A 13461-nucleotide genomic window follows, 5' to 3' on the forward strand; every position below is an offset into this window, starting at 1 on the left:
TGGCATTGCCACTGTCACTGCAAGCAGCGCTGCCAGCGTAGGTCCCCCTCTTGGGCTATGCAGCTCTGTTTGTTTGTCTGTTTAGTGAATGTGTGTGTGTGTGTGTGCGTGAATTGCATGTCACACACAGTTTCAGCGTGGTATAGGTAAGTTCTCCCTTCTGTTTTCTGCTTTCTGCTCGTCCGTTTTGCGTGCATTTTTTGTTCTATGCAAAGAATTGAAACTTTTTTATCTGCTTTTCCTTTTTTCTTATATTATTTTTGTGCTCTACTCTAGTCGTCGTATTCTATGGCAAAATATTTTGTTTCTTTTCTTTTTTGTGCTTGCTCCAATGCATATATTTTTAAGCGGCTTTTTCTATGTGTATGAGTGTGAGTGTAAGTGTGTAAGTGTGGACCTGGAAGAAGTGAGTGGAGAGGCGGAAAGCGCTGTGCAAATAGCGCCTTTGGCTGCAGCGTAGCAAAATAAATATGTGAGTTTGCTAGTGGCCAGGCGCTCTTTGTAGATCCCATCCTCTGTTGTTTCTCCAGCCCCTCTCTGCCGCACCGCAGCTACTGCGCTACTGTAGCCATGCTTCTGCTCTGCTGCAATATTAGCAAGTTGAAATCTAGTCAACTGAAAGTCATGAAAAAGTCAGACGGCAAAAGCAACAACACCGACAACAACTGCAACAGAAAGTTGTTGGCTTGTTTGCTTGTACGATTTGCAGTTGAGTTGTAGCTACAATATAAACACAAATACATACGCACACATACGTATATATTTGTACAGACATACATATGTGCATGCAAGAAGCACATCTCCCATCATCTGTATATATACATATAATAAAATCAGATAAATCGTCACGTCAGATAATTTTTTTTTGCATTTACAAAAGCTATTCAAAATTTCGTATGAATTACTCTAGCGGATATATATGTGCTTATGTATGTGTGTGTGTGGTTTGTATTTGGAATTGGAATTGCATTTCATTGTGAATGCCAGGCCATGAATCATATCGATATAAATGTACTATAAGTTTTATTGGCAGACAACTAAGTTACGAACCTGGAATTAATTTTACTGTGATATAAACCGTAAGTGGCTTACATTTGTATCCATTATTGTGCTGATAAGTGCTAAGCAAAGTAAGATGGAACGTAAGTGGATGGTAAATGCAAATTAAGTAAAGTAAGCCATATGAGAGTCATATATATTCTCTGAGAAATGCAAATGAAATGACGTGGAACGCAATTGGATCGCATGTTGCAGTATTTCAAGTTCAATTTTAATTCAATTTGCTTGTCGATTTGACTAATAAAAAATTGTATTTCACATACAATCTGGATTGCATTTTCCATTAACTGTACATTATTTTGACCCATCCATAACGAATTATTACTTGTTGCCCCTGGTATTGGTCAAAAGGCAAATCAAAAATCATTCCATTGACACATTTATCCATATCGCTTGTTGACCAAAAGCCCTACACACAGGGGCTACAGACGATTACATAAATAGGGCTGACGACCCTAACTCAAAACGTGCTGAGGCCAAAACATTGCGAGGCTAACCATAGCAACCCCAACAGCAAGTCAATCGTCCTCTCTCTACCTTGGCTTTGGCTTTGGCTTTGGCGTTGGCTTTGGCTTTGGCTTTAAGTCCAACACCAACATAAAGCATAATTTCTGAATGGGTTGGTTAGAAAGGGGTTTTACATCTTATATATTGGCGCTGTGCCTGTGCATTTTGGCTGAGCGCCAGTTTGTTAGCTGGAGTTGAAAAACTGTACCAACAGCAGCGCATGGCAAATGCATTTGCCACTGCTCTTCGAGCTCTCTCTCTCTCTCTCTCTCTCGCTCTCTCACTCTATCACTCTGTCGCTCTTTCTCTTCCAGAAGTGCAGGGGGCAATAGGAAGGGTTCTAGTGCAAGGCTGCAATATATTTTGCACGAGTTTCTCAGTTGTTAGGCACGTTTTGCTACGCGACTACAACAAAAAACATTGATTTTTTCAGTTCGTTGGCATGTTGCCTAGTCCGCAGGGGTAGCAGCAACAACACCCCACGCCCATTGCCTGCCCTGCGCTGACCACAGGGTTGCATTGCAGTGCAACACGGAAAGCAGGGCTGAAAATGCTTTTTAACCTACTTAAAGCACAGGTCGACATTTGGCGAGGGTCGTCGCATGACCTTTGGGCTTATACCTTGGCTTTGCCTGGCTAAAAGACGCTACTCAAGGGAAGCTCAGACGGGGCAGCTGTGGGGGATGGGCGGGTCACTTAGTGCCAATAGGCGCTGCAACTGCCGAAAACTGAATGCGCCACTAATTTAGATTGAAATATTCAAGGCATTTCATGGCGTCTCCCATTTTGAAAATGGCCGCCAAACAGGAAAGCCACTGAGATTGAGAGGAAGACAGCGAAAGAGAGCGAGATAGCAAAAGGACACGGTTCACAGGTAAACGAAAGTATTTCCAATGGTTTCCGTTTCCGTTTGTCGAGTTCAAGGAAAAATGTGCATTGGACATGACATCGACTTGAAGGAGCACCAGTCCAAGCTTAAAGACTGCTATCCTAAAGGAGTTCGAGGCGACGGGAAGCAAGGGGCAGTGAGTTGAATCTATGATGACTCTAATGACTAAAGTTAGACTATCAATTTAGCACTGAGGTAAAATTACTTATATAAGAGGCAAAAGCTAAATACCTTTTACTCCTTTATATGTGTATCATATGTAAATATAAGTCTAATTAATTCTTAAACATCTATTCAATGCACTCGCAACCCATTGACAATGGTAAATTTTTACATATTGTGAAGCTCAAAAGACACAGCTTTATATCATCAACTGAAAGCTTCTATTTTTTAATTTATATGTGAGCTTTGTCTAATTATAGCTGCGTGTGAGGCCTCCTAACGGTTTTTTTTTAGTTTTCTCTTTGATTTGCTGTGAGGCGCGCGCCTTGAACTATGCAGTAAAAACTGCATATAACACAAAGCACAAAGCAAAGTGCTCTGTGTTCCATACCCTTTACATTCTCTCTCGCTCTCTTTCTCTCTCTTATACTCATTCTCTTTACATCTCTCGTTCATGGCCTGTCTGGGCTGTCATATTCTGTTTATATGTGCCTTTAATCATGCACATGTTTGCTTTTACATACACACTCACACACACAGAGGCAGTCAGCTTTGTTTACAGTTGGCTTTTTATAGCCAACATATGTTCGACATGTTCAGTTGCCTCTTTTATTGCACTTTGCATTGCGTCGCTGTTTTTATGCGCCATTCGCTTCGCAGCCCGTTTACCAACACTGCCAAACACTTAGCAAAATGTTAAAGTGTTTAGTAATGGGAAAAGGGCGCTGAGGATGGGGAGCAGAGCATTCATGAACAGGCGAAAAAATATGAATGTATTCCAGAAGCCGAGCAAAAACAAAGGAGTACTAAAACAAATGGCAATGTAGTGAAGCCATTAACAAACAGGGAAACACACACACACTTACGCACACATAGAGACACACGCGAAATAGATGAAGAAGTTTCAGTATAAAAAACAACAAAAGAAAACTCGCTACGCCAATTGTTCTGCTAGCTTTTGCTTCTAAGCCAATGCTTATGACAGTGTGACCAAAGCAAAAAAGCTGAAAGCACTGTCTATGTAAAGGCGCGTGTGTGTGTGTGTATGTTTCTGTTAGATAGTGAGTACAGCCACTATGAGCACTAACAAACAAAATCAAGCGAAGTTTATCCACAAGGCAAAGCATTAATGCAAACTGAAGTTTGGCAACAGTGTGCTTGAAAGTTTTACAACGAAAAGCATTAATGCAAAATAACGATGTGAAAGCCTATGTTTGGTGTTTCGCTGACAGTGTTGGCCGTAGGGGATATAAATTAAGATAAGGCAGCAATGGAAGTTTGGTCTTTAGAGAATACGGCGAGTTTTTTAATTCCTCTTTATTCCCTATTCATTTTAAATGAAGTTAGGCAACAGTGAATGTCAAGCTTAACCTGTCAACTGGCATGCCTGTACTACTTTAGTGAAGTTTGGCAACAACGCCCCAAGCAAAGTCGGACAGTAGTATTATAAAATCTATTGAGCCATTGTCCAAAGAGTGAAGTTTTTATATATATATACTATAAATATTAAATTCAATAAATATCTCGATGAAATTTGGCAACGTTGCATTCAAATATAATCAGAACAAATCACTGCTCAATGCTGAGAGACTGCCTCAACAATGGACATTGTTTCGAAAGCTTTTGGCTTTTGTGCTGAAGTTTGGCGGCGATGCAATCAGCTTTGCACTGTTGTATCGATTACAGCATCTGATTTTGCTGCACCTGCAGCGCTGTTGCCGAACTTCTCTCTCTCTACCTCCCTCCCTCTATGACTGATTAAGGCAGTCAGCCAAGCGTTGCTCGTACGCAAAAAAAAATTATGTGAATAAAGTAAAAAAAAAAGCTTTAGTCAAGTGCAGTTCTTGTTGGAGTTGAAAAGTTTTCTAGAAGGAAGTTTTTAATGAAATGTTGTGTGAAAAATATTGTGGAAATATTGTGAAAATATTGTTGAAAATTGCTTGTGTTTTTTCACTGCAATAGAATGAAACTTTAAAATATTTTTGTGCTTGCTCACGACCTTGCGACTTATGGGAAAAGTCAAATACATTCTGTGAATGAGGAGAGGAGGAGAGTACGAGAGTATGGATGGGCTGTCTCTATATCATTGTCTGGTCTGGCTTTTATACATTTTTATTGTTATCGTCCATTACATTATCAACATGTTGTACAGCTCGTATACAACTTGTTATGCAGCATCGCATCATAGCAGCAACTCGAGCAACTCGAACGACATCCAATACCATAGACATTGCCCATTCAATGAACACCCTGAACACTCTGAACACCCTGAACACCCTGAACACCCTTGCCTGCCTGATTTTCCCTTTGTGTTCGTCGTCGTCGTCGTCTCTGGCACTGCAGACTTATTAAATATCAGCCACATTGTTGATGGTCAGTGATTTTTATTGAGCGACTCGACTCGACTCAACTTGCTCCTATTCTGGTTTTGCCTCAGTGCCAGCCTCTGCCTCTGCCTCTGCCTCTGCTCTCTATCTGGCGTCTGCTGTCTTCTTTTATTATTATAACTGTCTGGTCTGTCTGCTTTTTGCAGCGCGGGTTACTGTGCGTCCTTGAAGTAATTTACGTCAGTTGACAATGCAGCCGGCTGGCTGGCTGGCTGGCTGCAGAGCAGCGCGAGGGGAGTCCCCACTATAAAATATGGTATTGGCCATTCGCATTTACGCACTTTGGAGCGACAGCGCAATTCATGTTGCCAGAGCTAAATACAAAAGTATAAGGCGTACTCACTGATGCACATAAGCCACAGGATAAGGAGCCTAGACAGACGCCTTTCAGTTGTCAGCTGACCAAGAGGGCTTAACTGCCGGCTATAAATAGCCAGCTGAGAGTCTATGTTCACAGCATGCTAAAGAACATCGCCCCAACTTCAGTTAACTTGGCTTAGAAAACAAACAAGAATAGATTTAAAAATTTCAAAAATATTTTCGTTGCTTCACTCTTAATTAAATTTTATTTATACTATTTATATATATATATATATAATATATCAAGTATTTATATAATAAGTAAAAATACGTTATTATTTTCCCTTCTCCATTGATCTACCAAAATGTATATATAAACTTCTTAAGGGTATCGCAAATCATATGTTAAACAAGTTAATAGTTGTTTTTCTAGTTGTACAGTTTTATGCCATTGACTTCAGTAGATTTTTCACTCTGCCGCAACCATATAATTCCCAAATGGTTAAAGCTTAGCCAGAGTAAACTACTGTTAAAGCTGATGGTGAAGGAACAGGGAGGTTCTTCAGCTCGCATGTTGCTTAGTAACAAGATGGAGTATAGTAAGATAGAATAAGAAACAGATAATAATAAGATGATCTGACATATTTGATTAATTATTGCCAAATACTCATCTTATATATAACATCTGACATGTGACATATAACTAAAGTAAGCATTGACAAACTCGAATTCGATGTGCAATATTTTGTTGCATTTTATGTAACGAATTCAATATCAGTTTTCAGAAGCATAATAGGAAGTTATGTCATGGCGCCCCTTTAAGTTAGCTTCTCTTGTATGTTATTCAATATTTAGTTGAAATTCTGGCATTTCATACATTCATATATTTATATTTTCGCATTTCTCATTATGCTTCGGCCCACTGGCAGAGGCATTGAACTGAAGTCGAGTCTGAGGGCAAATGCATTCGCGGCACCAAACCTGAATTGTTGGTGGCTGCAGGTCAAATATTTTCCATTTACTCTTTTCGTGCCCCTGTGCCACGATGCGTATGCGCAATTTTCGGTACGCCAACCCAACTGTTGACATTGTGGGAAATTCTTTTGTCGAGTGCAGCAGAAAGTTTTCTGGCCAGAGCCGCCCTTTGCGGCGGTGGCATTACGTTACCGCTGCCACTCTGTAAGCCGATCACAAAGGAGCGGGGTAGCTAAACGAGCGTATTACAAAATACATTTCCAGGAATTGACCATAAGCAAAGCGCCAAAAACAGAACAACAAAAGTGAAGTAAAAATATATAAAATGTGAACATAATGCGATTATCAATTTCTTTGCTTGCTGATTTGATTTTTTTTTTCGTTTTTTCTTTTTCTCTTTTTTTGCTTTTTGTTTTTTTTTTGCAGAGCCAGGCAAAAAAACTTAAGCTGCATTCAAAATTAAGAAATTATAAATTTCACTTAAATACTATCCATATACATATACTCTGATAGCAGCTTCGGGCCTGGCCATATTTTGTGTTAAGGCGCGACGAAATTGTCAAAACTTTCGTTTTATTTCGAACACCTGTCCAATTCGCATTTCATCTGTCTCTCTCGCTCACACATATTTGCACATTTTGCGGCAAATAAATCACTTGCAAAAAAAGCTGACGATTGCCTGACATGAAATAAAATAAGTGAAAGAAAAGGGACAAACCAGACCAAACATATTGCGAAATTTCTTGCGGCTTCCGGCCTAAACAACATCAAATTCGTCAGAATGATGAGCTACTGTACCATTAAAGAATGCTCTGTGGCTGCGTGATTTATGAGACCAGTTTGACATAGTTTGTCTATATTCCGCTCGCAAATTATCTTGAATAATTGTGGGTTAAATTTAAAATCTAATCTTAAAATATTTTAAACATTGCTCAACATCAAAAGAGCCAGAGCAATATGAATATATTGCTCATGCTCATTATATTATTAAGCTCATTGCATATTTTAAGTCGTGGACACAACGTGTGAAAATATTGATCCTGATATGAATAATAGATACAAACAAATTCAGGCGAGTTGATGGCATTGAGGCGAAAATTTGTGTTGCTTAAAAAGAGAATTTTATATCTATAAATTAACTATAAAAGCTGAAGTGCACAAACACTGTAAAGGTACTTTACATTCAAAATATTTTTACTTGTTGATTAAGATGGAGTGAGGTGAAGTTCGGATGAAAATTTATATAAAACATAAATTCGAAATGAAAGAAGTTAGAGTGCTCTAGCTCAAGACTGTTCGACTAGGAGCTAGTTTGAGATATTTGAGCTCTACGAGTATGTGATATTTTAATCATTACACGATTGTCTAATACATGCAGTTTGAACTGCAGTGTGGGAACTTAATTGTTGCTGAGCGTGATAATGACTTTCAGATGTGTGTATTTTTCACAGCATGGGAAGTATCCACAGTCCAAAATATAGCAAATCTTTGTTATCATTAGAGGGATCTACACAGCAATTCTGAAGTCTCCAAACGAATCATCGATTTATTTAATAAACTCCTACACGAGTAGGGTATACACGAGTAGGGTACACACGAGGGTATTGGGCCAACTGCCTGACTGCATTGGTATTTTTAATAGTTGATAAATTATTTTAAAATTAAAATTAAGCATAAAATAAAATGAAAAAGATAATTTATTACTATTTCAAACTGTTTATAAAGCATCTAGATTTCAATTAAAAAGTCATTTTAATTTTTTTAATTTTCATTATTTTTTGTAAATACATTTAAGTATTTTATTTTTTATTTGTATTATATTTTAAATATATTTCAATATTTTTTCATGTTCTTTAAGTTTAATCCATTGGCCATGTTTTTGTTAGGTTAAATATTGCCATTTCCCTTTTTTTGCTGGCATTAGTAAAGTGGCTCATTTGGAGGTCTAAATTGTTGTTTGGCTCATTAAAAGGCAGCAACAAATGAAAAAAAACATTGCCCGCCCCCGCTAACCGGACAATACGAATTGTTGGCCAAAATGTTAACATATATATATATATATTTATATATATAGTAGAAAAAGTAAAAACTGTTTATTTGATTTGTTGCTATGACAAAAAGTGTGTCAAGGGGCAACTTGTCAGTCATATGATTTCTGTGCGCCTGTCAAATTACATTTTTGGCTAAAAGAAATTGCGCAAAGGCTGTGAGTGGCTGTGTGGGTGGGCGTGAGGGTGTGGGCATGTTAAAAAACGATTTTATATAAGTAAATATATATATATATATCTATATACATGTATAGAAATAGGCAGTGCTTTGGACTTTTACCTGAGGCTAGGCAAATTTTGTATGGCTGTAAGTCATTACCTGCAAAGGAAGAAAGAAGCAGAATTAATAAAAACAGAATACAGAAGACTATAAGAAATGCAAGTTGAATGCAGATAGATACAGATACAGACAGATATATTTGGAATTGCAATTGCAACTGCAGTGCAGTTGCGACCTAGTGCAAGTGGCTAAGATTACATTTCCGCAATATCCAGAGGCAAAAGAATCAGCTACATTATATAACCCATATATAAGTGTATAGTATATGCCATGTGTGTGCTAAGTTAACTTCACAGCTCGTCTAACTTCCGCTGGCAACTTTAATTACAAGTAACAAAAGCAAATGCCAAACGACCGACAATTTTCTTCACTCAAGCTCTGAGCTCTGCGTAAATGAAACCAAAACTCAAGGTAAAGCTCAAAAGCACCGACAGAATAAAACACACACTCACACACACTCGCACACTCGTGTGTGTGTATGGAAATTGTAGACACTTTGAAATCGACATTTCATATACATATTACTTTAACGTCCCAACTATTTATAAACATGCGATCATCATGCGAAAGGCAGAAGAGGAACCCCAAGAAATGTTCAATCCCATCAAACACAGCCAACGACAGCAACAACAAAGCGGAGCAGCAAATGGTAGCAAGAAGTGCTAAGAATCTAGAGGAACGAGCAAAAGATTGCGGCTATTAAAGCTGCCTGGCTACACCGACACAGCCACGCACACATTGACACTCGCAGGTGGGCTGACATTTGCTTGTTGAACACCTGAAGGCGTGGCGTGGCGTGGCTAAACTGAAACGAATACCCTGTAAGCAGCTAAGTAAGCTTAATATAAAGGTTAATGAAAAACTGCCTAAAGAAAGAAAGAGAGAGAGAGAGACTGACATGGAGAGAAATAGAAAGAATTTGTGAAATTTATTAATCGATTGATAAACTTTAATTGGCATTTAAAGTAAATTTATGCCTTAAAGACAGCTTTTATAAAGTTATAATATGCATGTATTTTATGTATATTGTTTATATATTATATATTTATATATTTATATATTTATATATTTATATATATTTATATATATTTATATATATTTAAATATTTATATCTATATTTTAATTGTTTAAATATTTAATTATTTCTGATGTCAGGTCAGGTTAAGCTTAAAGTTATATTAATTTTGAAAATTTTCTAAAAATTATCCATTAAGTCACACAGAGTTCTGAGCTGATGCTTGTCTTTCTGGTGTCAAAGAGTCAGTCGCACATGTCAACGACAGAGTTGCCACAGTTGTCAATTCTAGTAAAAGAACTTAAGTTAGCAACTGTTTCTCGAAGGCAATTAATCACTCTAACTGGCTCGAGTTTGAGTCTCAACCCTGCTGAATTTAATCAGCCCAATAATTAGCTTTAGTTCTGTGCTGAGTTGAGTAGAGTTGAGTTGTTTATGGCTAATTTCAAGCTGCTAGCTTAAATTAAATACAATTAAAGACCCACTTGAAATCTTTAATGTTTAATTATCTTGCGAGATATGAAACTGAACTGCTGACTGCACAAAAACAATGCAAGTGATGCGAAAACAAGATAGAAAACAAACAAATAAACACACTAGAGAATACACTAGAGAGTAGAGAGTAGAGAAAGCTATGCTCGGAACGAAGTTTGGATACCCTAACAGCCTAGCTTTGGGTAAATAAAGTTTGCTAAGCAAATTTATGTTTTGTGGAGAGCTCTAAATCGTGATAGAAGTCGATCGTCATTAACTCATTTACAGTTTACATCAAATATATTTAATTCTAATTGAACCAGTCATCAGTAACAGCTTGGCAAGAGCTGTCTATATGCAAGTTTTGGATGGTCTATTGTCGGAGTTAGCCATATATTCCACTACTTATGAGAATGCTAACAGTAAAGCGTGTGACTGTGACTGATATCAGTAATGATAGCAATATCAATGGCAATACTAATGATGATATTAATAGTCACATTGATGTCTCTAACAATACCACAAATAATTCTGATAATACCAATAATAATACTAAAAATGATACTTCAAATATTGCCAATTATAATACTAAAAATAATACTAATAAAGATACATATAATAATACTAATAATAATACTGATATACCAACAATAATACCAATAATAATACTAAAAACATTGCCAATAATAATACTAATAATGATACTTATAATACTACTAAAAATAATACTAATAAAGATACATATAATAATACTAATAATAATACTGATATACCAACAATAATAACTAATAATAATACTAAAATCATTGCAAATAATATTAATAATGATACTAAAAACATTGCCAATAATAATACTAATTATAATAACGATATTTATAATAATACTAAAAATAATACTGACAAAGATACATATAATAATACTAATAATAATACTAAGATACCAACAATAATACCAACAATAATACCAATAATCATACTAATAATAATACTAAAATCATTGCAAATAATAATATTAATAATAATACTAAAACTAATACTAAAACTAACTTATAATAATACTAAAAATAATACTAATAATGATACTGACAATAATACTAAAAGTAATAATTGTTCGCAAACTAGTGCTAATAAGGCCTTCTCCTTTAAGCGTATTCTTAATTGGCGTTACTCTGGCGGACGTCCCTGCACAGGCCGTGACAAATTTATGGAACCCACTGAAAGTGTATTAAGCCAAATGGAAATAGGTGGCCACGCCGAAACCACTTTCAATGGCATCCACGCAGACCCAGTCCGAGCCAGCAACTAGTTTGGCCAGAGCGAGCAAAGAAGAAGAAGAAGAAGAGAAACCCCAAGTGCAGCGAGTAGTGCACTGGGCAAGCAGGACAGGCAGACAACAGCAGCAGCCATAGCAGCCGCAGCAGCCGCAGCAGCAGCCGCATTTGTAACCGCTTTCTAAACATGCCACAGCCAGCTGCAACGGGCAATGGTTAATGGCAAATGGTTAGACGAGACGAGCAGCGCAGAGTGGGCTTTCGTTTCAAATGCGCGTTGCTGCCACAAAATGGCCTTGAATTTTTAATCAAGTTTCGCAGACAAGCCGCAGGCACAGATCACGGCCCCAGAGAGTCGACTTGAAGCGACTCGAAGCGCGACTTGACTCGACTCGACTCGACTCGACTCAATTCGCGATTCGAATCGTAGCAAGACTCCACTCACTGCCTCGAAATTGCTTGGTCATGTTTTAGACACACACAAACACACACACACACATACACACGTAATACTCGTTAAGTTTAAACAAGTTCTATTGAACTTGGCTACTAAACCTTTGCCTGAGCTTTACCTTTTTTTGCTTTTGTTTTTGTTTTTGTAGAAAATGATTAATGGAATAAACGCGCGCAATTTGAGCTGCAAACACACTCACTCACACACACACATATATATATATATATATATATTTATACTTTTTATTAAAATATTATTTTTGCTCGACAAAAACTCCCAAATTGCCCGCTGTGCAGCGCAGACATAAAAAACGCGCAAAACTCTTGAAACCAAATATAAAACAAATATAAGAAATACAAAGTTGGCTTGAAAAAGAAGAGGAAGGCTAGGGAGAAGAGGAAGGACGAGTGGCAGTTACTTAAGAAGAAGAAGCAGATTTGAATATGATGTGCCTAGAAAGTGCCAAGCCAAGTGTTAAGAGTTGCAAGTGTTCGAGGACTATCTATCTAACTATATATATATTTATCTATATGTATATATATCTATCTACATCATTTACTTTCATAGTTGATTTATATTACTCAATCTCTGTTAGGCTTAACGCCTATTGCGTCATAGTTCCGATACATTTACAGGCTCCACTTAAAGTCGAGCCTATTCGAAAACCTTGGCGCTACCTTGACCACTTAAAGCTCGCCTGAAAGGCTTCAAGAGACGACTCAAATCATGGTTTGCTTTTTATTTTTATTAAATAGCTTGTGAAATATTTGCATATTGAAAGAGTAAAGAAAAGCATATATAAGAAGAAGATATATAGTATATAGAATTTATACTTATATATATTCGCTTATCTTTAAGCTTATTTCACTCGTTACTGATCGAGCAAACATAAAATTAAAATGCAAGCGATCATCGCATCAATGCTCAGATATGAAACATGAATTAGTTGCATGGAATATAAATTTCAAATTATAATTTATAAATATAAATTAGCTGTATTTAGCAGCACTTCAGATGCCATCACAGAGCCAAAATTCGTGTTAAGCAACTTCCTCATTTTGTTGTTGTTCAAAAACAACAAACAAAGATTTTAATTGAACTCCAATAGCATCAAAATCCAACTAATAATAAAGAGCCTTGTTTGATAATTTCCAAGTTCAACTTGTTTTCAGTTTTAGTAAGTTTCTTCGCGGGGCTTTGCTTTCGTCTTTTGATTAATTACACGCACATTTGTGGGGCGTGACAAGCGGCTAAAGGAATTGTCATAAGCCATGGAACAACTCATGACTAATAAATGATAAAAAACAAACAGCAATGAAGGCTGCAGCAAGAAACGAACTTAAAGCTAACAGACACAGACTGCGCCTTCCTAAAATCATAAAATAAATAAAGCTGAAGGCAGGCTAAGAGCCGACATATGTAAACGCTGACAGGCCCAGGCCCAGGGCCAGGTTCAGGCGCAGGGGTCGGCGACAGGAAGTGGACTTTGACTGCGTGTGTGTGTGTGTGTGTCTCACTTTTGATATGCCACACACACACACACACACACAGATAGAGCGCAGCACAGCCAAAAATGATTCCCGCTTGCATTTCAAAAAACACACCCAAAAATTTTTAAGCAGAAAAAAACGCAATTTTG

General features: G+C 37.2%; 1 protein-coding gene across 4 annotated transcripts in view; it reads right to left on the reverse strand.

The window, feature by feature from the left end:
* Positions 1-13461, reverse strand: part of LOC111604337 (ecdysone receptor) — a 109628-nt gene that overhangs the window by 6438 nt on the left and 89729 nt on the right. The gene's annotated exons all lie outside the window — the stretch shown is intronic.

This window comes from Drosophila hydei, unplaced genomic scaffold, assembly GCF_003285905.1.
Source record: "Drosophila hydei strain 15085-1641.00,03,60 unplaced genomic scaffold, DhydRS2 tig00000060-arrow-pilon, whole genome shotgun sequence".
In the NCBI taxonomy this organism is placed as follows: Eukaryota; Metazoa; Arthropoda; class Insecta; order Diptera; family Drosophilidae; genus Drosophila; species Drosophila hydei.